This window comes from Tursiops truncatus, chromosome 10 (genome assembly GCF_011762595.2).
Source record: "Tursiops truncatus isolate mTurTru1 chromosome 10, mTurTru1.mat.Y, whole genome shotgun sequence".
In the NCBI taxonomy this organism is placed as follows: Eukaryota; Metazoa; Chordata; class Mammalia; order Artiodactyla; family Delphinidae; genus Tursiops; species Tursiops truncatus.
In genome coordinates, this window is record NC_047043.1 from 4,741,551 (window position 1) to 4,767,438 (window position 25,888).

General features: G+C 46.5%; 1 long non-coding RNA gene across 2 annotated transcripts in view; it reads right to left on the reverse strand.

The window, feature by feature from the left end:
- Positions 1 to 25,103, reverse strand: part of LOC109551554 (uncharacterized) — a 178,990-nt gene extending 153,887 nt beyond the window's left edge. For both annotated transcript variants that reach the window (XR_012334310.1, XR_002178353.3), the window contains exon 1: positions 24,517 to 25,103. This is a non-coding gene — a long non-coding RNA (uncharacterized lncRNA). The remainder of the gene's footprint in view (positions 1 to 24,516) is intronic.
- Between the last annotated feature and the right edge of the window lie 785 nt (positions 25,104 to 25,888).

Here is a 25,888-nt window from a genome sequence, read left to right on the forward strand (position 1 = left end):
TCGGAATTTCACTTTGGTGCCTCCTTCACGGCCAGTGCAATGGTTTGGGGTAACACCTCGAATGAGACTGAAAATCAGGGCCGCTTTTGCTTTGGCCCCGAAGCAGAATTCAACCACTAGAGCAATGTGCCGGGGGAAACAGCCCTTCCACGCTTCCTGTTTAAATCTCTCCAAGGGAAGATATTTACAAATACACCGGACTGGTATGAATCACTCAGAATGCAGCATTTTCAGTTCCTTTTGAGAGACAAACAAGTACAGTCCTCTGACACTGCGAAGGGGCGGAACATCTGCCCCTCAGCGACCAGTGGGTTCTACCCTCCCTTTATCTGGCCGTGTATGCAAGGAATAATTCTCTTGGAAGAGGGAGAATTCCAGCACGTCTGCACACCAGGCCAGCTTGCCCACACAGCCCTCCCTCCACCTAACCCTCAGGACGGCCAGGCCAGCATCCCATGCCCCTTACCTCCAACCAAGAGACGCAGTGAATATTTTTTTTCCTTTAAGAAACAAAAAGCCCCTTTGCTACTCCCTTTCCTTAGAGCAGAAACTCCAGAGTTATTAGATAACCCGAAGCTGCACAATGTAAATTATAGACAGTTTCCCCTGGAAGATAGAAAATAAAATTACCCAAAGCCAATGGAATTCTTTTGTTCAAAAACCGGCTCTAAAATAACGAACTTGGGATGGAACTTTACGCGTCCCCTGGTAACTGGCTACGCTCAGATACAGGGCAGCCAGTGCCCGGCTAGTAAATAACCACCTCTAGAAGCCACGGGTCAGCCTTCGCTCGCCGGGAAACTCGCAGTTTCTTGGAAGCAAAGAAGCTTTGTTAGGGAAGGTTGGGGGTCTAAGGAGAGGTTCCCAGGGCTATTCTGAGGTTGCTGGTGCCCTGGGATCCCCAGCTTATTCCACGGTGTCCCAAAGCCACAGAAGGACCCGGAGGTCCGAGGGCTCAGAAAGAGGCCCAGGCATCCACTTCCAAACGGTGACAACATCGTTCTCATAGCTGTATTTCCCTTGGACAAAACTACGGTTTAAAAGTCACGACTGTACTTTCTTTTTTGGCCACACCATGCAGCATGAGGGATCTTTAGTTCCCCCGACCACGGATTGAACCGGGGCCCCCTGCAGTGGAAGCACGTAGTCCTAACCACTGGACCGCTTAGGAAGTATCTCATGACTGTACTTTCACAGATAGATAGATAGATAGATAGATAGATAGATAGATAGATAGATAGATATACTATGACTGATTTTTAGAACAGTTTTAGGTTTACAAAAAATCGAGGAAGATAGTACAGAGACTTCCCATATACCCAGCACCCAGTTCTCCTATTATTGACATCTTACATGAGTATGGTACGTTTGTTATGCTTAATGAACTAATATTGATACACGATTGTAAATGAAAGTTTGAACTTGATTCAGATTTCCTAAGTCTTCCCCATAGTTTCTCATAGTTGTGTTTTTCTTCCTGGACTTGAGACCACAGTTAGTGATCCAGTCTGCTTAGCTGCCTCTTGGCCGTGGTGGTTCACTCCCTTGTTTTTGATGACCTGGACCGTTCTGAGAAGCACGGGTCAGGTACCTTGCAGAATGTCCCTCTATTGGGTTGTCTGATGTTTTTCTCATGGTTAGACTGGGAATACGGATTTGGGGGAGGGAGACCAGGGGTCAGGGCCATTGTCGTCACATCATATCAAGAGCACACGCTCTCAGCATGACTTATCACTGTTGATGCTGACCTTGGTCATCTGGCTGAGGTCGTCTGTCAGGTTGCTCCATTGTAAGATGACTCTTTTCCCCCCTTTGCCCATACCCTCTTCTGGAAGGAGGTGGGTCTGGGGCATGACCTGGAAGGGAGAGCTGGCCTGAGAATGCCGGCTGCCCTAGGACTCTGCCACCCCTCTGTCCCCAGCCAGCCACCAGCCTCTGCTCCTGCCTCGGGGGAGCATGGCTCCCTCCAAACCACCCTCCCACTCTGTGCACAAACACCACGGTCCCTGTCAGGACCTTGTATAGCACCCTATTAGACAGGGCATGCTGGCCCTGCCACGTCCCGGGCACACGTTTATCGAGGACTGACAGGTCGGAGGTTGGTGGGACTCCACCCTGACACCGGAGAGGAAGGCTCCCCAGGTCCTCCTAGCCTTTGGAAGGAGGTTGGTCCCTAGGTGGGCAGTTCTATTCCAGCTCCTCGAGGGTGAGATGTGTCTCTCCTCCCGCATTTATTTATTTATTCCATCATTATTTACATCACTCTGGACTGACGGATATTCATTTTACACTTTGGGTTACAAAATGGACCTTATTTTGTTGCTCAAATTGTCCCCGCTTTAGCCACTGGAGGCTCCGTTATTTGTCCCCTGCGCCCTGTGACGAAGTCCACCAGTGAGCACTCCCTTACTTTCTGGCACCACAAGATGCCCAGGCTCATCTGATATGTTTCCTGTCCCGGTCCTATTTCTCCAAGGACCTCTGGCTCCTTTTACTGGAGGATGGTGGTTAGAACTCAAGATCTGGCATGAGGTGTGCTCATTGGTACCAAGGTTATCTTTTTCTTTTTCCTTTTCTTTTTCTTCTTAAAAGGTCCTGTTGACTGACTGAGCGAAGAAATACTTGTGGGTATGTCAACCCATATATATACAAATATCTAGAAGTACTGAATGTGGGGAATTCCCCGGTGGTTCAGTGGTTAGGACTCTGCGCTCTCACTGCCGAGGGCCTGGGTTCGATCCCTGCTCGGGGAACTAAAATCCCACAAGCCACGCAGTGCAGCCAAAAAAAAAAAAAAGAAATACTGAACGTGAATGTGTGCTCCACCTGGCCATCCCTCCTCCCTCCCCACTGCGACCACTGATCTTTTTACCGTCTCTGTAGTTTTGCCTTTTACAGAAAGTCATACTACTGGAACCGGACAGTGTGTCGTCTTCTCAGACTGACTGCTTTCACTTAGCAATATGTACATCCATTCCCTCCATGTCTTTTCATGTCTGGTTTGTTGTTCAGTCGATTCCAGGGGAGAAAAGTGAGCTGTGTGAATCCGTCACGTCACCTAATTTTCTTCCCAACCGGAGCCTGACTCGCTCACTTTCTACAGAGCTGGGTTCATGTCTCCACCAGGTCAGACCTCCGTGACCACACCACGTAACACGGCAGCCCCTCGTCTTTACTCTTTCCGGGCTTCATTTTATTTTATTTTATTTTATTTTATTTTATCTAACATGCCTTTACTCTTATACATTTATCTTATTTAGTGTGTGTGTCTAAAAGGGCAGGGATTTTTGCTGTTTCATTATTTAGCACCAGAAATAGTAACTACACACAGGAGCCCTCAGTAACTAGCTGATGGGTGGACAAACCAAATGGACATCCCCTCCCAAAAATGTGCACCTGACTCCGTGCCTTGTGTGCCCCTTGGCTTTACAGCAAATCGACAGATTGGGATGGCGAGATGGAGCCCGGAGGTGTAAGGAAGTGGTACCTGCTCTCAGCTCTCTCTCCAACCACAAGCTCACCTGGCATTTCTCAATTAGAGATTAATTTAGCTGGTGTCTTTTTTCCCCATTAGAGTTTTGGTTTTCAATTTAAAATGTTTAAGGGGATACTTTTTAAATGTTTTTTCCTTCTTTTTGCTTCTTTTTTATTGAAGTATAGTTGATTTACAATGTTGTGTTAGTTTCAGGGGTACAGTGATTGCTATATATCTCTATATAAAGAATATATATATTCTTTTTCAGATTCTTTTCCATTAAGGTTATTACAAGTAACATGTTTTTAAATTCCTGGATGCTTATTGTAATGAGTCGGGTAATTTAGAGATATGTACGGAAGAGTATTAATCATCTTCTCCAGCCCCTGTACCTGGGCCACTGGAGCCCCGGCCCTGAGCACTCTGCTCTAGAAGGCTGAGCCTTACCACTGTCCCGAGGAGGCTCCAGGGCCAACAATACGTGCCTACCTGGAGTCTATGACTCTCCTTCAAGACCACACTCCAAGTACCGAGGATGCTAGAATTCCCTACCCAAGTGGCCCCAAGCCCTCTTCCAGGGCCAGCACGGGCCTCCTCTGGGGCTTGTCCTCCCCAGGAAAGCACACTCCTAGACCCCAGGAGCGTTTGTGGGGAGTGAGCAGGCCTCCTCAGGTGCACCAGGAGCTGGGGTGAAGAGCAGGGAGCCGACAAGGCCAAGCACCCATTTGTCCCCTCTCAGGCCACCACCTCTCAATGGTAAGGGCAGGCCTGCCTACCCTGGGGTGATCCCATCCCCCCCGTTAACAATGTTAACCGTGTGGCTTGTAACCCTCACACCTTCCTCCATGGGTTCACAAACACACAGAAATATAAACACATGTGGAGGAGGTTTTCTTCCTCTTTCTCAGTAACTTTTCAATGAAAGTGGTATTCCAATATATAATATGATGTATATCATGGTCACTCCCCCCTCCACTTATAGATCTAACTCATTTTTTTAATTAGTTTCAGGAGGCGCCATAGAACAAATGTGTATTCCTTTATGACGGGACAGGCAGCGTTTCCTCTGCCTTCACCCCACCTCAACCGAAGCTGACATAATCTTGATACCTGCAGTCTTACATCCTGGTGCTTTCACTTTGAAAGCTATGGTTTGGATTCCCAGAAACAGGATTAGTGTTTCAATCAAAGGCTGTACACGTCACTTATCTTATAGCTCCTTCCAAACAGCTTTGGGAAATATGGACAGCAATTCACACCCACACTGGCAACGGATAAGATGCCCGTTTCGCCAATACTCCCAGCTCTTTGGGAAATATGGATTGTCTCAAATTTTGCCAATTGGGTGGATAAAAACTGACATCTGGTTAACTTCACCTCTGTTTCCCTGACTGCGGTGAGACGCAGCTTCTTTTCAGACACTCTGGCCACTTGTATTTCCTCTTCTGTAAGTCGCATATTTATATCCTTTGCCCGTTTTTATATTGGGATGTTTGCTTTCTCATATCAGATTTCAAACATTTATCAAATAGTAAACTTCTGTGGTTACCGGAATTATCAATGGTTTCTCCTGTCATCTATCAACTTTGATTAAGGTACATTTTCCCGTGCAGATATTTCCTTTCTTTTTTCATCTTTTTTCTTCTTTTTAGATGCTATCTGGGTTTCCTATCTTATTTAAAAAGCAGTCTCTACCTGTCCTCCTAAATTTTATTCTCCTGTTTTTATTGTCATGTCCTTCTGTGCTCACTTCTAATAGAGCTACTGCAGGAAACAAGGAGCTCTGAGAAAGCATGGAGTCCCTGATTTCTGGACCTGAGGTCTTTTCTTCTGCTTCGGTTCAACATTACCACTTAAAATTTCTTGTCTTCCAACAACTTCCTCTTAAAATGTCAGCAACCCTGCAGAAGTAACACTTCAAGGCCTTTTCAGCAAGTCAGGCTAGAGTTCATCAGAGCTTCCCAAGGACTGACATCTTGGGAAAGATAAAATGCCAGAAACAGAGAGAAGGAGGAAGAAAGGGGAGGCGTGATTGTTTCATTCACTTGGACTTTGATTCAAACAGCAGAAACAGATTGCTTGCTTCCTATGCATAAGACACAGTAGCAGAGCCTAGGAAGACTCAAGCCTCAAGGGACACAGCATGAGCCCCGTCCCCAAGGGTTTATCATGGTGAACAGGAAAGTGAAGCCCACACAGAAACACTACAGGGCAGTCTGGACACAGGGCAGAGAAGGAAGGAGATCACTTCTCCTGGGGGATCAGAGAAAACTTCAAAGAGGGGGTGAATTTAAGTCGACTTTTTAATAATGGTTACAATTTTATCAGGTAGAAGATGAGGACTTTTGGAAGAATATGACATAAGTAAGGACAGGAAAGTGGGAAAGGAATGGAGCATTTTTAGGTAAGGGACTAATCCAGTCTGACAGATAAAAAGTAAAGGTAGAGGAACAGCAAGAGACGAACCGGAAAGGCCGCACGAGTCCCGACCTCAGGAGGCTGGGAGGTCTCGGCTGGACCCTGTGGGCACCCGAGGCACAGGTGCAGACACAGACAGACTGGCCTACTTCACCCCCCTGCTGGAGCTGGCCCTGCCAAGCACAAGGGTGCCTAAAGGATGTCCAATGCCACCTGATCTTCCAAATCCCCTGGGATCATCTTTAACGATGACCACATTTATCATATTTATCATACGCACTGGGTCTCGCTCCAAACCTCTAGCGTCTAAATCCCCCAGTGATTTTAATGACGTGACAGTTGGAAAACTTCTACTTCTGGCTAAACCTGCTCCCAAAGAAAGTATAATCACATTTGTAGGATTCCCTGGAAATTATTTATGTTCCACCATTTCCTCTAGTCTGTCTTGTCTGCGAAAACGCAGCTCGTGAGTAGCAGAGATCTGCATCCTTGGCTGTCCAGCTTCTCTTTTCTCCTGGTAACCATCCCCAGATCCCCTACAGATCCCCAGCACGCCATTCTCAGCAGCCACTCCTCCTCCCCAGAGCAGCTGGCAACCACCTTGCAGAGGAAGAGCCCACCGTGTAGGCAGCTGACTCGGGAAAGAAGTGACAGCAGGACTCAGGTTATATCACCTGAGGCTTGAATAAAGTCCCCCCTGAAGCTGCCCCTCATGTACTCTAGACCGCTTGCTTACACCAGCCAGCATATTCTCTGCCTTGCTTAAGCCTGTTTAGATCAGGTTTCTCGCCACTTGCAGCTGAAAGAATTATCGCTGATAGGAGGTACAAAGTCCTCCTAGTACAAAGAAAGCAGGAACACTTCCTTAGTCATCTTGTAAGGAAGATGTCCTCCTGAGACAGATGCAGACCACTGGCAACTTGACTTCATCTGGAAAATTCTTTCAGGAGCTTCTAGAAACAGCAAAGAAAATGGTTTCTTTGTTAGGCCAAAGAACCACTCTCCTGATGAGGTAATAATTCCATCTCCCTGCTTGCTTGGGTGCAGAGGTGACTTGAGAGTGCGTTAAAATGACACATGGTAAAAATCTTCCTTATATTATCTCAGCATAAAGAGTTTTGCAAAAGCAGGAAGAACTGTTGGGCTGGGAACTGGAAAGTCAGTTCCTCTAGAGCCCCTCCGAAGGGACTGTCCCGTGGGTCTGTCAGTGTGTCTGTTTATGTGAACATCTGTCAGGCAAAGAATCTGCTAACTGGATAGAAGTCTGTTTACTTTTCCCTTTGAGACCTTGAGAAGCAACAAGCCTAGGAGAAACTTTTTAAATTTCCACGTCACAGGTGAGGAAAAGAGGACGGAAGAAAGAGAAAAATGAGGGAGAGACAGGACTCAGACGCGAGCGCCTGGAGAATCACTTTCTTTGTTCCAGCTTCAGAGAGACCCCCTTCCTCTCTCTGCAGACCACCCTCAAGGAGAGTTCACGTGATACACAGGTACAGATAAACATTCTACTCGATGAAAACTTCCTACATCGAAACGACTTTCATGTTTGTGCTTTAATTTTAGGATTAAGAAGGTTGATGTATTATTATCCTAAAAAATTCACCTGTCCCGACCTGGTGCTTTCTGACCAATAACGTAAGACAAACCCATGAGGTATTACTGTCTGGACTCTACAGAATATTTCGAAATCCCTTAAAGTAGTATTTGTACTGTAAGAAAATTACCAGTGAATGTTTATTATTCCCAGGCTAATGCTCAATAGTGAACTTCACTTAAAGCTATTTGTAATGACGCAATACTATTTCTTGACATCCTGCAGGATCTCTATGAAGGCCAGCAAGTATCACCAGGGTTCAATCAATGACACCCTAACAAACCTTCAGGACTGAGAATCCCAAAGCCTGCTGAACATTTCAAAAGCCTCTACGTCTTCCAAGGGACCAGGGGAGAAAAGAATTGACACCAGGACCAGAATCTAATAAGAGAATCTACAAACTCCAAATCCAATCATTTGTCCATCAATTCATTCATTCAACAAATACCCGGCTCTTCCTGGGTGCCAGCCACAGTCTAGGCACTGGAGACAGAACAGCAAACAGGTCAATTAAGTTTCTGCCTCCAAGGAACTTCCAAATCCTAGAGAAACAAGTGAATGGAGAGATGGATAGAAACAAGTGAAAAATGGGTATGTAGTGTAAGAGTAATAGTGTATCATTTTAGGCAATGGTAAATGCTACTAAGATAGATAAACAACAAGGACCTACTACCTAGCACAGGAAACTATACTCAATATTTTGTGGGAATTCCCTGGTGGTCCAGTGGTTAGGACTCCACGCTGCTACTGCAAGGGGCACAGGTTCGATCCCTGGTTGGGGAACTAAGACTCCACATGCCACACAGCGTTGCCCCCCCAAAATTCTAATAATCTATATGGGGAAAGAATCTGAAAACATATATATATGTTTCTGAGAGGACACCTCAGTGTCCTCTCTCCAGCAGCCCTCTCCCAGAGACCCCCTCAGCTCTCTCCCACACCTGCTGTGAGCACGCACCCAGGAAGGAGGCAGGGTAGGGACGGGGCAGCTGAGTGTCGGGGTGCAGATCACACTCGATGGTCCAAGGTGGGGCTCGGGGCTGCCATTTGTCACAGGTTCCCAGGGACGCAGGAGGCTTCCCAGGTCCCCCTCTGAGGCACTCTGCTCTGTGGGAAGCCAGGATGAGGTTGGCAGGGGAAAGATAATAAATATAGCCACGACTTACCGAGTGCCAGGCTCTGGGCTGAGGGCGGTGTGTGAATAATCTCTTTTAATCCTCACCCAGCGCTGTTATTCTGCCTGTTTAACAGATGAGGCTTAAAAGAGTGGGTAACTCGCCCAAGGTCTCACAGGTTACGAGTGAGCTTTGCACTCGACTGACTCCAGTGCCCAAACTATTAAAAGAAATCTCAAGGGAATAATGTTCATAGGCTGACTATAACCTGTTAGGAGCTGACAACTAGAGAAAAGGTCAAGAAATACAAAATACACCCAGGCTTCCCAATGTTCCACCACAAAGGGAAGAGTATATATGCAGCTGTAACCGGTTCCAACAGGATAATCTCGGGAATGCCACAAATTCTGAACCAAGCAAGATTAAAAATAGCTGTGACGAAAGAAAACAAGAAAGTTGACAGACACTTCCCTCTCGGCTTTGCATTTATTTACATGTTTATATTAAGATTAAAAATCCCCCAGATTAAAAAATTTCTCTTTTATTTCTAGTATGTTCGCACCCCAGGCTCTCAGTGGTGTCCTCAAAATATACACTAATTTGTCTAAACTCTTTGTCTTTTTTATGGATGGAGTGTCACAGACAAGCAGCTAAGATGGTTCACTCAGACCACTACACAACCGCGCACGCCACACAGGAGATGCTGACATGAGACTGCGGAGTGTGGGATGACCTGGTATGATCAGCAGGAAAAAACGGTGAACAGAATTCTCCTCGCTGGGGCAGTATGCACACTGAAAATGAAATTATTTTATGGAATGAAATGAAAATGAAAATACTTTTATAACCAGTGCCACTCAAGGGAAAGCAACAATCTGGCTTAAATCCTTCATGAAAGGAAGTCAGCACTGGAGGAGATGTTAACCCAAACTCTTTCTTTTCCAGGGGGAGAGTCCCTTGAATGTGGCTTTACAGGGATAAAAGCTCAGCCTGCATTCTCATCCTCGGCGCTGACATGCTCATTTCTACAGATTTCAAATCAGACCCCGAAGATCGTCTAATGCGGTTAAATAATTTGGTGCCTGGACTCACGACTCCGAAATGAGAACGGGGAGAGAACTTATTCTTCCCCCTCGGCTGCCCTACCTCTCAGCTTAGCAATCCTCCAGACACCCATAAACATAATCCCGTGCGCTTCTGCTAATCACACCTTGCACAAGCGCTCTGCGGTGCTAACCCGACCCTGTCCAACAGAAATATAACACAGGTCGGTGTGTGGTCTGAAAGTCTCTAGGGACCACGTTCAAAGAAAAGAAAAAGAAACAGATGAAATTCATTTTAGGAATATATTCAGCCCAATGTAAACAAAACACTACCATTTGAACATATACTCGATACCTCAAGTTATTAATGAGACATCTTGCATTCTTTCCCACGCTGAATCTCCAGGCCCCCGGTATGTTTGTTACGATGGCTGCACATCTGACCTTGGACTTGGCACACGTCAGGTACTTGGGAACCACATGTGGCCAGTGGCTGCCATACTGGACAGAGCAGGTCTAATCAGAGCTGCAGGATCTCTGAGCTGTCCTGTTATTTGTCTGCTCTTTCAGGGTTTTCTTCCTTGAAGGCAGACCACGGGCTTTATATCCTCTGTATACCCCACCTAATAGGCGCTCAATACAATGAATGAATGAATTTCTAATTTACCCTTTCATGCCCCTTAAATCATCCCTTCTAAAAATATCACTTAAAGATTAAAGCCTGCCAAGGGTAACATGTAATTTTTTTGAAATCTGAAAATAAGGGCCTTTTTTTTACATGCTAAAGAAGGCATACGGGTTTAATTTGGCAGAAATTCCCAGATAACCTTGGTGCCGAAGGAGGGCCCTGAAAGGCAGCACTGTAAATTCCTACTTTGACTTTGAAACGTGAATGTGCCCCTGAGCAGCACACCCCCCAAAGCCGAGTTGCTCAGTTATGTTCAGACGGAAGCCATACGGCACCAGGCGCCAAACCAGCCCCATTCCTTCCAGCGGGACAGGATGGGGCGAGAAGCGGTGGGGAGGGACTCCTTCCCAGCCCCCGCCCGACACTCACACCCACAGCTGGAGTCCATGGGCTCCTTTAGGGCGCCCGCCTGAACTGAGAGGAGGGGCCGGCCCTGCTCAGTGCTGGCCTCTCTCTCCATCAACGTCCCCTGCAGCTGGGGCTTCCGCTTGTCCTGCAAGGAACCTCTGAGGCCACAAGTCTGAGCAGGGCTCCTGAGGATGGACCGGCTCCCCTCCCTGTCAGCTTTGCCTCAGCTCGCACCTCCCAACGTCCAGGAATATTTCCCCAGCTCAAGGGCCTGCCGTTTAAATCATCAGCTGAAGTATTGATTCTCTGGGCGGTGCTGTACTGATGAGGGCTTCTCAGGATTCTCAGGATTCTCAGGATTCTCCTTCCCTGCCTCCCGCCCTCCCTTCCTCCTTCCTTCCTTCCTTCCTTCCTCTCTCCCTCCCTCCCTCCCTTCCTTCCTCTCTCCATCCCTCCCTCCTTCCTCCCTCCCCTCCTTCCTCCCTCCATCCCTCCCTCCTTCCTCCCTCCATCCCTCCCTCCTGCCTCCCTCCCTCCCTCCCTCCTTCTTCCCTCCCTTCCTTCCTCCCTCCCTCCCTCCATCCCTCCCTCCCTTCCTCCCTCCCTCCATCCTTCCTCCCTCCCTCCATCCCTCCCTCCCTCCCTCATTCCTTCCTCCCTCCCTCCCTTCTTCCTCACTCCCTTCCTTCCTTCCTCCATCCCTTCCTTCCTCCCTCCCTCCCTCCCTTCCTCCCTTCTTCCTCCCTCCCTTCCTTCCTTCCTCCATCCCTCCCTCCTTCCTCCCTCCCTCCCTCCATCCCTCCCTCCCTTCCTCCCTTCCTCCCTCCCTTCCTTCCTTCCTCCATCCCTCCCTCCTTCCTCCCTCCCTCCCTCCCTCCCTTCCTCTCTCCCTCCTTCCTCCCTCCCTCCCTTCCTCCCTCCCTCCTTCCTCCCTCCCTTCCTTCCTCCCTCCATCCTTCCCTCCTTTCCTCCCTTCCTCCCTTCCTCCCTCCCTCCATCCCTCCCTCCCTTCCTCTCTCCCTCCTTCCTCCCTCCCTCCCTTCCTCCCTCCCTCCTTCCTCCCTCCCTTCCTTCCTCCCTCCATCCTTCCCTCCTTTCCTCCCTTCCTCCCTTCCTCCCTCCCTCCATCCCTCCCTCCCTTCCTCCCTCCCTCCTTCCTCCCTTCCTCCCTCCCTCCTTCCTCCCTTCCTCCCTCCCTCCATCCCTCCCTCCCTTCCTCCCTCCCTCCTTCCTCCCTTCCTTCCTTCCTCCCTCCATCCCTCCCTCCTCCCTCCCTCCTTCCCTCCCTCCCTCCCTCCTTCCTCCCTCCCTCCCTCCCTCCCTTTCTTCCTTCCTCTTTCCCTCCCTTTCATGTAATGACATCCAGATCCCGTCCTAACAGATGAGCTGGGTGTTGCCCCACTGAACACTTTCCTCCCTTGGTTCTGACTCACACTCACTACCTTGTACTTTGAACTCAGCCTAGATTATCTGCCGCCTCAATCACTAAAAACAATCCAAATTCATTCCAATCTGGACAGCACTACCACCTCTCTAAAACCAGCTCTTAGGAGTACAGGCTTTCATAGTCCCGCCAACCATCCAAACACAACATAGGATGAACGGAAGCCCGGTCCACTCACTCACTCTTCATTCTAAGGCCCTCACGGAGCTTCCACTGCAGAAAAGGTTATGGAGAAGATCACAAGCACTGAAAGAGGCAGCAAGATAGACGCCAAGTTGAGAGAAATCTTCACTGACCTCCGCCGTCCAACTCTGAAAGCAGGGAGGACAGTAAAGTTTGAGGTCGTTCACTCGATCATTCCGCAGTGATGTGCCCGACAACCAACTGTGGGGTTGACGTAAAGTAGAAAGAAGAAAACAGACACAGGAGGCTTAGGTGTGAGATTATCAACTGGGCAGATTTTTTTTAATGGAGCAAGAAGTAACCAGAAGTACTAGGGTGACTATTACAAAAGGCCATCATGACAAGTGTTGGCCAGGATGCGGAGAAACAGCAACCCTTGTGCGCTGCTGGTGGGAAAGTAAAGTGGTGCAGATGCTTCAGAAATTAGTCTGGCCGCCCCTCAAACCATGTAGGGTTCAACAATGCCACTACCAGGTATACCCGAGATAAACGAAAACGCATGTCCACACAAAAACGTGCATGCCAATATTCATAGAAGCTCCATTCATAATGGCCAAAAAATGGAAACAACCAATGTTCATCCACTGATGAATGGATAAATAAAATATGCTGTATTCATATAACAGACTAGTTGGCAAAACAGAAAAAAGAAAAAGGAATGAAGCAGTGATACTTAGTACAACATGTCTGAACCCTGAAAACATTGTTAAATGAAAGAAACCGGTCACATGTTGTACGATTCCATCTGTAGGAAATGGCCAGAACAGGCGAATCTATAGAAACAGAAAGTAAATGGTGGCTGCTGGGGGCGGCGTTGGCGGGAATGGGAGTGACTGCTAATAGGGACGGGGTTTCTTTCTAGGGGGATGGGAATGTTCTAAAGTTAATCGTGGTGATGGCTGTGCAGCTGGGTGAATACACTGAAAACCATTGAACTGTACACTTTAAATGACCGAATTGTGTGGTATGCGAATTATATCTAAATTAATCTGCCCAGGCCTGTCCCCAGCATCCTTAGCAAATGGAAGAGCCGTCATCCAGGGACACGCAGGGATTCCCGCTGAGGGGGGAGCCAAAGCAACGTTAACTGGGACGTAAATGTCAGAGTGTGACCTGTGAGGACAACCAGCTGGGGCCACCAGGCAGCTGCCACTAGGGACACATGTGAAATGTGAAGCGTTGAGCCCAGGGTCTGACACTCAGGAAGGACTCGATAAATATTAACTCTTGTTAAATGTCTTCTTAGTATCCTATTCTATGTCATCCTTAATTGTACTCCTCCCAACTTTCTAGCTCGCTTTGACCATAACACATGCATGCAGAGGCCCACACTATGGAAATCATGAATAGCCTTTTGAGCTCTATTTATGGTACGAAAAAAATTGTATTTTGTTAAAGGAGTTTTGAAACCACCAGGAAACACCTCATTTGGTGAGTGGGGGGATGGGCATGGTGGCTTCTCTTTCCCCAGAAGAAATGACAATAACCCTAAAGCAGGGTTCGATGTTTGGGGCTGGACAATTCTTTGCTGGAAGGGCCGTCCTGTGCCTCGAAGGATGTCTGGCAACGTCCCTGGTCTCTACCCGTTAGATGCTAGTAGCAACCTGCCCCTGGTTGTGACAATCAAAAATGTCTCCAGACATTGCCAAATGTCCCCTGAGGGGTCAGTCTGACCTCTTTTTCTGTCTCTGTCTCTCTGTCTCTGTCTCTCTCACACACACACATCTGTCAATAACCAGAGCCCTATAGGAAGGGATACGTGATAGTGAACTTTTTTTTTTTTTTTTGCAGTACGCGGGCCTCTCACTGCTGTGGCCTCTCCCGTTGCAGAGCACAGGCTCCGGACGCGCAGGCTCAGCGGCCATGGCTCACGGGCCCAGCCGCTGCGCGGCATGTGGGATCTTCCCAGACCGGGGCACGAACCCGTGTCCCCTGCATCGGCAGGTGGACTCTCAAGCACTGCGCCACCAGGGAAGCCCTGAACTTTGAACTTTAACATCAGAAGGAGGTAGAAGGCACTCAGGCAGGTCTCGGGCTTAACAGAGGCCCCCTCTCTGCCCTGCTGTCACATGTCTCCACGCCCTGCTCCTAGACCCTCCTCTAGACCAACTCCCCCAAACAAGCCTACAGTCTTTAGCTTTGATAATTAGATCTTTGCTCATCCATCCCAATTGTTACACGCCTGAGACCTTTACACGGTTGGGATCTGTTTTGCTCTGGGAGCGGAGGAGAGATCACACATGAAAGGAGCCTGGTAGGCGGGCGTGTGTGGGCAGAAGCGAGGAAGGGGAAGAGGAGTGAGCTGCCATTTATCTGAGTAGCTATTTCATCTATCAATCTCATGTTCCCAGTTTCTTATTCATTATTTCCTTGAATTTCCACAATAATCTTGCATAATAGGTAGCATTCCCTTTTTTACACGTGGAGAAATTGAGATTCAGGGAGGTATTTTAGAAGGTTACCTGGAAATACAGCCATCAAAAATTCCTCTCACTCCTGACGTGCACGCTACAGCTACACAAACACAGCCACTGTGGACAACTGTGACCGGTCTTATTCCAAGCTCTTTGTGGTACTATTTAGTTTTCTGGCCACAGTTCTCAAGGTGCAATGGTACCTGAGAAAATTTCAAGTGAATACAGATGGGCATCTTTAAAATTATTTGAGAGTCTGTATTTATTTTAAGGTGAAAAACAAAGAGTACATCAAATCTGTCATTTCATAGGTATTTTTACTTAGGAGTAGGGTAAGATAGATAATGCCAGTTTAAGTTTAAAAGTTATTAAATTCCAGAAAACTATGAAGTAAATGATAGTGTAGGTGATAACGAGCATAAGGTGAGGTCTGGGTGAGGCCTGAGGTCTGGGAAACACTGAGATCCCTGTCACCATCCACACTTTCCAGAGGGAGAAACTGAGGCTCGAGGGAAGCGACAGAACTTGCCCAAGTTCACACATAATTATGTTGGCAGGTTTGATAACCTTGTTCTTGAACCATGACTAATATCCCTAACTTTACATTTGAGAATAACTGTGATACGGTTTCTAGTCCTTTTGGTAAAATCATTTTCCTCACACCTATAATTTTTAATTATAGATCCTTTTTTATATAGATATAAACATAATGTTATAATTTATATAAATACGATTAAAGGCCCAATTTCCTAACTAATACTTTTGGAGGAGCTTTGTGTGGTGTCTCTAGGGAACCCAGTGTCTTCTCCTCAGACAATACCTAACAAACAGCTATTAGTTCACAAAGGCCTCTTGACGTCTCTCAGGGCTGGTTTCACAACAGTGGCGACAGTTAGGAAGAATTTCTTCAAAATTAGAACAAATTCTGGGAAACAGAGGACAAACTAGGGGAGCTAGTTTGTAATACAGCTGATGTAATACAACATGGGTCTAAGGGGGGAATATAAATTATAGTAGAATAAATAAGGTGTTCTCTACTTTATTTGGAAGTAGAGACTTATGAACATGATATGCAAATTTGTGCCACATATATGCAAATTTATGCCCCAATACTGCACATTTGTCTTCTAAGCCAAGTCCTCTGGAAACAGATATACATATATGTCTATGCCTATTTTCTGTTTTAACTAGGCTGCATTTCTGTCATACGTCCAGGTTTTCCCATATGCGGCCTCGCCAGCTCGTCCTTCACAGAGAGCTAAAGGCAATGCAAGCACCTGTGATGGGGTCTGAGTGACCAGAAGACCACACACGGCTGGAGGTCTAGAAACGCTGGACAGTCCCTGGCAGTGAGGCTCTAAACTCAGAGATGGATAACAAAGCAAGGTCACAGAAGCAGCCCTGTCCGTGGAGCTTCTTTGGGAGTAGATAGATGCCTCTGTCTGTCCAGACTTGTTTGTGTACTATTCTGTTTGGAGGAGAGAGAGGGAGGAGATAAGGGTTCAAGGTCCCTTGGCCTCTAAGAGTGGCTGAAGCCTCCAGATTAATCTGTTTTCCACGGGTGGGTTAATGAACCCAGGACTGATGTACACCCTCCTGGGTATGGGGGGTGGAGCAGGGCAACTCAGGAGGGTGGGGGGAACATTTCTGTTTCCAGTTCTTTGTGTCTACTGTATCATTATGGAAAAGAAATGCAAACTTACAACAGCCTAAAGTAATTATGAGTGGGGAATATGTAAGAGGATAGGACGCCACTTGTCCTCTGGGCAGTGCCCTGCTGTATTTCTACATGTGACGTACTATAAATAAAGCCCAAACCAAACCATAAAACTTGAAGGAAAAATGGGGAGGAGAAAGCTGTTGTTCATCTCTAGAACCACCCTGGTGCACATGCAAAACAGATGAGCTGAGAGACACCCAACTCAAAATCATCTCTTCATAATGGAAACCTAAGAACGGTTTCCAGATGGAATCTGAGATACACAGCTTATCATTATTTCAAGGAGCAGGCCTGCTTCTGACCACATCCAAACGAACCACTGATCCACAAGTCTATGCATGGGCAAGTTTGGCTTTTTCAGTTTGCCTGGGACGTTCCTGGACCTGCCACTGTGGTTTCTGGGCTCTCCCCGAGCTAGTCACTGAGATTACGCTGATCGACTTGGAAGCAGGCAATGTTTCAGGTGCATGACCATTCCTAACCCTTTTCTGCCTCATCTTATTCTCCCCAGGCTTGCCAGGTGGAATAGGAAATTATATCAAAACGTCATGATGGCATCTTTACAGGGTTAGTTTCCCTCTTCCTCTGTGACCCTGAAAGTACAGAAAACCCTAAGTAGTGTAATTTAAACCGGTAAGTAGGGCTGGAAATTTCGAAGAGGTTGAGCACGGAGAGAATGTAAAGATTTGGCTGCAAGGAACGGAAAGTTCAAAATGACAGTGGCTCAAACAAATAGGAGTTTAGAGCTCTCTCCTATTAAACCACAATGGAGGTAGATGGTCTACAACTCAGAAAGCGTGCGGGGGCTCAGGCTCTTTCCATCTCGCCCCTCCAACGTTCCCAGCAAGTGGTCTCCATAGCTTGTCCAGGATAACTGCTTGGATTCTAGACATCACAACCACATTCCAGATAACAAACATGATAGATGGTTCTTAATAATGGGCCCCAGTGAATCGGGCCTCCTGTGTCTGCACACTTTTGCAATATCAAGGTCACTGCCTCTTCTTCTATCAAGACATGGGTTCTATTTCTCCGCCCCTGAATCCAGGTTGACCAATACAATTTGGCGGAAGTGACGTGTGCATTCCAGAGCCCAGCCCTTAAGGGGTCTTGAAGCTTCCTCTGTCTCCCTCTGGAAACCTTGATACCCATGTCGTGATAAAGTCCATCCAGCCTCTGGGAGAGCAAGACACCTCGCAGAGAAGAACCAAGGAACCTCAGTGGCCAGATACGACCACGAGGCCATCTCAGATCCCACGGCCCAGCTGGGATGTCAGCGGAGACCAGCATGAGAAACCTCCCAGATTGCCAACCCACAGAATCATAAAAAATAATAAACTGTAGTGGTTTTAGTCGCTAATTTTCCGAGTGGATTGGTTCACAGCAATGGATAACGGAAAGAACAGTAAGCAGAAGAAGCAGAGATAAAAAGCATGTGCAGGGCTTCCCTGGTGGCGCAGTGCTTGAGAGTCCGCCTGCCGATGCAGGGGACGCAGGTTCGTGCCCCGGTCCGGGAAGATCCCACATGCCACGGAGCGGCTGCGCCCGTGAGCCATGGCCGCTGAGCCTGCGCGTCCGGAGCCTGTGCTCCGCAACGGGACAGGCCGCGGCAGTGAGAGGCCCGCGTACTAGGGGGGGAAAAAAAAAAAAAAAAAAAGCATGTGCAGTGTCATCTTTGATGGAACTTTCCATAAGCTTCCAGGCAACACTGCTGTCTGTCTTTTTGGCCATAATCAGCTGCAAGGGAGGTCGGGGAGTGTGGTCTTTATGTGGACAGCCTGGGGCCCAGCTATCAGCAGGTGGATCAGTGACTAAGGAAGAACTGCTATCAGGGTAAACTCTTGAGACGGAGGCAAGATCAGGAAACCAAATGCACAGCACTTCTGACGACTACCACAGGTTTTTAAAAGTTAGAAAGGTAACCTGCACATTCTTCTTCCTTTTAAACTTAAAATTCTCGCCAGCTCAAAATAAGAGAAGGGAAATGAGAACACCTTGCGAAAACATGCTACACCTCCGACACAGAAAAGTCCATCTGCTGTGTGTTTGTGCAGGTTTACCGTCTGCCCAACTTATCTGGGCCCTCTGGGGGAATAGTAATAAAGGATACACATCTGCCCTCAGAACGCTTATGGTCTACTTAGAAAAGCAATTTCTGTGGCATCTCAGAACAAAACCCCAAAGAACGTCCTCAGAGTTGCCGGGAGTTGTCCCCAGTTCTCCTGTACATGATGGGGGAGGTTCTCTCTTTATAAGTAACGTCTGCACAGGCCCTGTTTACTACGACAACTGGAAGATCCCCTAACTTACTAGGCACCCCCTAACTTTGGGAAATGTGAAAACTTTCCAGGGGGTACCTCTTGGATAGTCTTAAGAGAATCATGTTCTAGATTTTCGTTCTCCACATGTGCACTCTCCTAAAGTGGTTGCGGTGAGAAGGTGCTGGAGTTTGCAAAAGCCTTTCTCCCATTTTATAAAAGAAAGGCTCACCCCTCAGCCCTCCTACATCTTCCCGTGGCTCATTATCCTGTGACGGGAAAACTCCAGGGCAGCCAACCAAAGGAGAGCCTCCTTTGATGAATAATAATGGCCCTGTTGACTCATAGGGCTTTTGGGTTTTCCCTGGTTTGCACCTTTGCTTATTTGCTTGTTAAGGGAAAGCCTGTTAGTCAAACCAGGTACTTGGCCTGTGTTGGGATGTCTGAATTCAGTTAGATGGTCAGGGGTGGGGAACTAGAATAAAAACAACTTTTCATCAACAAAGTCACCTCTTCCACTCTCTCACCTCTGTCAAAGAAAGGGAGAAGGAGGAAGTGGGGGGAGGGAGAAAGAGAAAATTCACCATTCTTAGGTTAGTCCTATAGGCGCAAATCAAGGAGAACATCTGTAAGAATTTTTAATGCTAAAAAATACTTTTCTTCCTCACATTTTTAAATATAAGAAATTCTTTGCCGCTATTCCTAAAATTCATCCCTAGGAGGTGTCATTAGCTGAGAAGAAAAGCACATTCAAATAGCTAAACCATGCAGCTATTGGAGTTTTATAATTTTAGTCATATGCTGGTCATTTTAACTGTAACAGGAATGTTTTAAACAATTTCTAAAATTTTCAAGACACCTTAGCAAAAGCCCTGGGATGGAAGTTTCCTGTGATTTCTTTCAGATTTGGTGTGTTGTTTAATAACATAGTTTAAAACCTATTTTTATCAATTTTATCATTAAAATCTTATTCCAGGAGAGGAAATATTTTCTAACTCATTCTAATAGGTCAGCATTACCCTAATACCAAAACCAGAAAAGGCGTTACAAGCAAACTACAGACCAATATCTCATATAAATATAGATACAAAAATCCTCAACAAAATATTAGCAAATTGAATCTAACAATGCATAAAAAGAATTATACACCCAACCAAATGGGATTCATCCCAAGGATGCAAGGTTGGTTCAACATTCAAAAATCACTTAATGCAATCATCAACAGAATAAAAAAGAAAAAACATCACACAATCACATCAATAGATACAGAAAATCATTTGATAAAATCCAACACCCATTCATAATAAGAAAAACTCAGTAAACTGAGAGTAGAAGGGAACATCCTCAACTTGATAAAGAATATCTACAGAAAGCCTACAGCTAACATCATAATTAATGATGAGAAACTAGCAGCTTTCCCACTAGGATCAGGAACAAGGCAAGGATGTCCCTCTCACCACTCCTCTCCAACACTGTACTGAAAGTTCTAGCTAATGCAATAAGATAAGAAAAGGAAATAAAAGGTACCCAGATTGGGAAAGAAGCCATAAAACTGTGTTTGTTCCCAGATAACATGGTCATCTATGTAGAAAATCTGACAGAACTGACAAAAGAAAAAACCTCCTGGAACTAATAAGTGATTATAACAAGGTTGTAGGATAAAAAGTTAATATATAAAAGCCAATTCCTTTTCTATATATCAGCAATAAACAAGTAGAATTTGACATTAAAAACACAACACCATTTATATTAGTACCCCAAAATGAAAAACTTAGTATAAATCTATCAAAATATTGCCCTTGTGATGTGACTGTGTGAGTCTGTCTCTTTCCCCATCCCTGAGCCTGGACTGGCCTTAGAACTTGCTCTGGCCAGTGGAATGTGGCAGAAGTGAGAATGAGTCAGTTCTGAAGTTGGACACAAGAAGCTTTGTTTGGTCACACCCACACTCTTGGAACCCTGCCCGACTGCCCCATGAAGAAGCCCAGGCTAGCCCACTGGAGACTGAGAAAGCACAGGCAGCAGACACCAGACATCCCAGCTGACCAGCTGGCTGCTGGTTTGTGCACCAGCCCAGACAGATCAGCCACCAGCCCTTCTAGACCTGAAGAACCACTCAGTCGACCCACAGACTCCCGAGCTAAAAGAATGCTCACTGGGGGGCTGTGATAGCTTGTAATTCTTGAGGCAAGAGAAAGCTGATACACCTTATTTTGACAAATTCTCTACTATCTATTTTGGTGCTAATTCAATCCACAAAGAAAATAAAACACTTTTTTTTTTTTTTTTTTTTTTTTTTTACCATTTAGCAACTTGTCACGGGAAATAAAATACAGGTGCAATTTACATACATAGATTTGATTGAGATAATTATGAGACCAATAAAAGACTTTCAAGCATAAAAATGTATTACATTAGGATAAAAATGTGTGCAGCAGAATAGAAATAGGACTGCAAGGTGAAAAAAGGAAGATGAAAAATGTCTGAATGTTAACAAGAAGTGTTAACATCGTGTAAAATGTGACAATTATCAAATCGTTATAGCACTTAAATTCCATTTGGTCTATTTTTTTTTTTTTTTTTTCTTTTTTTTTTTTGCAGTACGCGGGCCTCTCACTGTTGTGGCCTCTCCCATTGTGGAGCACAGGCTCCAGACGCGCAGGCTCAGCGGCCATGGCTCACGGGCCCAGCCGCTCCGCAGCATGTGGGATCTTCCCCAACCGGGGCACGAACCCGCATCCCCTGCATCGGCAGGCGGACTCTCAACCACTGCGCCACCAGGGAAGCCCCGTTTGGCCTATATTTTAAAGTCTTGTCATAGTTTTACTTTAAAGAGCCAACCTTTTACAATACGCCAAATTTACATCCTTGACAACTATTTAAACTTACGATAAAAAAAATTTTAGATGTTGAGTTGTAAATGTTGTGGACGGTTTTTGCAAAATTCCTTCAGGAGGTGTACAAGTTAAAATTCTTGAAAACCACTATTCCAGAAAAACCACTCAAGTAGTTTCTATTTAACAGGTGAAATGGGCTGTATCTATTGTGTACTTCGCGTAGTTCCCTGTGCATATGTGTTAGAATAAGTTTATATACATTCTTACGTGTGCATGCATATAGATTTACCTTCACGTGCAACTTTATTCAAAGAGGTGGTTTTCTGCTTAAATGTATAATTTCTCCGTGACCAGTCAGCCATAGCTTTTTGTTTTCTTGAAGAGAGATGGAATGACTCCTGGTCCAGGAAAAGGAAGCACATAGGTCCCCTGCTGAGAAGCAGAACAAGATATGGAAAGAGAAGTAGGTTTTCCTTCAGAAGATGCTGGGACCCATGTGAGAGAGCGCAAGATCTCAGACAGTCAGTTCACAATATCAGGCAACCAGTGTTAATTTGTGTGTGGTGGTGAACAAGACTGATAAAGTCCCCTACTTTTAAGGAACTTAGATTCCAGTAGGTGTCCAGAAATCACAAACAGAGACATGCCAACAGTTCTGGAAGCCCGGCCGGAGGGACACCAGATGCAAGTTAGGGGGACTTTGTTGTCTTGTTTTTGCAGCTTCATGCCTCCAGGCCCCTGCACATGCTGTTCTCTCTGCCCAGAACGTTCTTCCCTTTTCTTATTACATTTCATCTTACCTACTGGCGGAGATAACATATTTACATGGTTCAAAAATCAAAATAATAAAGAATGATTAGGAAGAGTGGCTCCCACCCTGGCCTGGTCCTCTGCCTTCCTACTGGGGGGGGGGGGGCGGGGGGGTGTCATTTCTATTAGTTCCTTGTTTATGTTGCCAGTCTTTCTGCAAATACAAGGAAATATGGATGTATATGCCCCCAACTTTCCTTACACAAAACGTAACCCACTATATATGCTCACTGCTTTTTGCTTTTTTTTTTTTTTTTTAGCTTAACAGTATATTCTGGAAGCCTTGTTCTATCAGAGCACTGATGACAACCCTTTCTTTTTCCAGCTGTATACTATTTTACTGCGGGGATGTCAGTAGATTACCCAGCCCTCTATAGATGGACATATGGGTTCCAGACTTCCGCTATTACAAACGATGCTGCCGTGAATAACCGTGTTCGCACATCCTCCCATACATGTGCAGACGCCTCTGGGGGATAAATTCCCAGAAGTGCTGCCCCACCTTTTCTTCCTGGCAAATTCTTACTCACCTTCTGACACCCACAGCCCAGGGAGACAGACATAAGAAGAGGCATGTCCAGAGAGCTGCAGGAAGCATAGCTGCCTTCTCCACAAAGCTGAGAGCATCTTAGGGCATGCATCCCTCATTTGCCTTTAAATTCCCATGAATAAATAAATGAACGGATGATGTTCAGACTTTGGTTTCTTAAGAAACCCGGGAAGCCAACGCCTACCAGAGAAGTGTACTCTTTCTCTAGGTACAAATTCCTGCTCATCATTATGAAATTTATATCTATATACAGTCTAAACATTAATAACCAGAGCAGTGAAGGGACTCAGAACACACAGCAAATTCCAACGACCCACTCTTCTAGAAACGATTAATTCCTCAATCCAAACCTTAAGGGAGATTGTCTTAAGAAAAAATCTTGAATATGCATGCATAAATTGCATTTTGACTGTGCTTATATTGTTTCTTTTTGTCTTTCTGGAGCATTACTGGAAGTTATCAAATGAGCAAGTAGATGAGGGAAAGCACACCTAGCACAGCTCTGTACTTGCCTCAGTGTATGGAGACGCAAAGTATGAGCAAAGAATGTGTAGCCTGTCTACCGACGACAACGGGCAGCGCGCGCCAAACATTTACCGCGCGCCAACCTCCTGTGCTTTCAGGTGCGTCCTCTCAGTCCAACCCCTTCAGAAACAAAAACCGCACAGTTGTTACTATTATTATTCCCAGTTTATAAATTCAGAAACTGAGGCACAGAGAGGTTAAGAAACTTAAGGGCACGTAGTTAGCAACTAGTGGAGCTGGAATTTGAAGCCAGGCAATCCAACTGGGGAGTCCACGTCATTCATTTCAGGGCTGTTCCTTCGTGTGTCCTTTACATAAATAAAGAATAAAGGTGGACTTCCCTGGTGGTCCAGTGGGTAAGACTCTGTGCTCCCAATGCCAGGGGCTCAGGTTCGATCCCTGGTCAGATCCCGCATGCATGCCAAAACTAAGAGCTCTCATGCTGCAACTAAGAAGTCCACATGCCGCAACTAAAAGATCCCACATGCCGCAACTAAAGATCCCACATGCCACAACGACGATCCCACGTGCCTCAACTAAGACCCAATGCAGCCAAAAATAAATAAATAAATAAGAATAAAGGTAACAATATGGGGGTTGCAGTAATGGTCACAGCCATCAGGAATGCAGGCTCCTTATCAATACAGAGCTTCTACCTCATGCCCCAAAATGGCTACTGAGCTCCAGCCACCACATCCACATTCCAGCCTACATAAAGGAGGAAGGGGAAATAAGAGTATACCCCTCCTCTCTTTACTACTGCTTCCCAGAATCTAAACGTGATACTTCCGCTTTTACTCCATTGGTCACAATCCACAACTGCACTCCCTGGCCATACCTAGTTCCAAGGAAGGTTGGGGAAAGTAGCCCTTGTTCTGGAAAGGCATGCTAAAAATGTTGGGGTTCACTGTTAAGGGAGAAGTAAAAATGGATATCAAGGAGGAACTGGCAGATTCTACCTCACACAGTAATAGAGGAGCATAAATGCATGGAATCCCACTGTGAAAGGGGTTTTTTAATTATCAAGTAAAAGTGCTTATCTGATGCTTAAGCTTTCCTGCCCATTGGTTGTCCCCACTCCCACCCCCACTCACCTCATAAAAAGAGGTCTGGGCCAACCCATCTGATGTCTGGACAACATTTTCATCTGTTTAGCTGACATCCAGTGGTCCTTAAGGTCATTCCGAATAACTCTCAAACCTGAGCCCTCTTGCCTTAGTAATTCCGATCTTTGAAGAGAGCCACCAAGTCCCCACAGCCAGACTCCTCTCCTCCCAGCACCCACTGCTCTACACCACCTCCCAGTGTGCTACCCATGGCGGGACTTGAAGTCCTAGGAGTGGCCTTACACAGTCAGAGGAGGATATAACCACTCTGAGAAAATACGCATCTATTAATATACTTCCAGAACAGCTTCTCTGCTTGCTTTAGGATTTCTGCCAATTGCTTCACACTTGTAATTCAGACAGTGCTCACCACATCCTGAAGCTACATATCCCCAATCCCATTTGTTACAGTTGATTTTTTGGCTTTGCCGTAGAACCTTCCATGTCTGCCTATTTTTACCTTCTCCTATGGGTCGGGCCTCTTGGCTTGAACCTACAAAGATAGTTTTAAATCCTGAGTCTGTCGATCAACAAATCATCCATCCCTCCCACCTGCATCTGCAGCTGGTAGTGACTCTGGGGCTCCATCAGTGACACTGAGCAGAGCGTTGCACAGGGCAGGGCCCAGGCCAAGGCTGTGAGATACGCCCTGAAATCCTCCCTCTGGGTGACACGGATCCATGAAGCAGCCCTTTCTGTGGCAACAAGGAAAACTGGTTTGGATGTGTTGCTGCCATAGCGACGCCCAAGCAGGCAGCTAAGAGCCCCGGGGGACTGGGCCGCTGGCAGCACCTGCTACCAGAACTTTCCTTCAGCAGTGAGGAGACTTCCAGAGCCCTCCGGAGCCAGGAGCCAGTGGTTGGGAGATAGCATTCACTCATGCATTCATTCGTTCCTCATTCATTTGTAAAACATACTGAGGTCTTCTACAAGCCAGAGGCTCTCCGAGAATAAGGGTCAACAAGATCCTATGAGCTGTCTGTCTAGAGGGGAGTAACATCACTGCCGGGACGACTCTATGAAACTGCGTCAGGTCACGCCGTCCTCTGCTCAGCACTCCGAGGGGCTCCCACGGCCCTTCCCCTGGCCCCCAGAGCCCTGTCCAGCCCACATTTCCCCCACACCCATTCTCTCCCCTCCAGCCACCCTGGCCTCCTTTTCTAACAGCCCACATGGGTGTGCTCCTGCCCTCCCACCTTTGCATTTCTCTTTCCTTTGTCTAAAATGCTCTTCCCCAAATTTCTACGTGGCTCCCTCCCTCCCTCCCCTCCTTCAAACCTTTACTCAAACATCACCTTCTCGGGCTTCCCTGGTGGCGCAGTGGTTGAGAGTCCGCCTGCTGATGCAGGGGACACGGGTT